Source organism: Crocuta crocuta, unplaced genomic scaffold (assembly GCF_008692635.1).
Source record: "Crocuta crocuta isolate KB4526 unplaced genomic scaffold, BGI_CrCroc_1.0 scaffold784, whole genome shotgun sequence".
NCBI classification, from domain to species: domain Eukaryota; kingdom Metazoa; phylum Chordata; class Mammalia; order Carnivora; family Hyaenidae; genus Crocuta; species Crocuta crocuta.
The window spans coordinates 63,856-64,790 of NW_027527953.1; positions in this window are offsets into that span (position 1 = coordinate 63,856).

Below are 935 nucleotides of genomic sequence, written 5' to 3' on the forward strand. Positions count from 1 at the left end.
GTACAGAATTACTTTTCCCTTACCACTACCAAAAGAATACATACTCAGTGAAGTGGATTTCATTACATTTTTCCTATTGTTAGCCTGAGGGTATATGTCTGAGGTTGTATGGGTTTTTTTTCCCCTTAAATCTTTATATATTTTATTCTATTGTGTTCATTATTTTTGTTTTATTTCATTTGATTTTATATGTTTCTTGGTTTTATTTTATTATTTTGATAATATAAGTCAGTCAACATGCTTGTAAATTTCAAATTTATAGCAAAATGTCTCAGGGAAGTATCACTTAGTCTCCTCTCCATTCTATCCTGTTCTTAGTGTTTGCCTGCGGATAGCCAGTTTCACTGGATCTTGGTTATCCTTTCTATGGACATTTTTTTAAAACTAAGCAAATTATATATTAGTGTACTTTCCCCCGCTTAAAATTCATCTTGAAAATCACAACAAATTAGTCCATAAAGATCATCCTTATTCTTTTATAGCTACATAGGAATCCATTGTTTATAAGTAGTACCCCCCCCTTATCCATTGTTTTGCTTTCCATAGTTTCACTGACTTGTAGTCAACCAAGGTCCCAAAGCAGATTATGCTCCTTCTCACATCCTATCAGAAGGTCATTAAATTGCCTGATGGTATATCACAATGCCTATGTCATTCATCTCATCACAGAGGCATTTCATTATCTCACATCATCACATAACAATGCATGAAGAGTATAGTACAATATTTTGAGAACAGTTCATATAACTTTTATTAAATTATATTCTTACATTTTAAGTTATAGTTTTTAATCTCTTATTGTGCCTAATTTATAAATTAAAGTTTATCATAGCTACGTATGTGTAGGAATACATAGTAGATATGGGATTTGGTACTACATGCAGGTTCAGGCATCCACTGGGGGTTCTGAGAACAGATGAATCCCTGAGCATCTG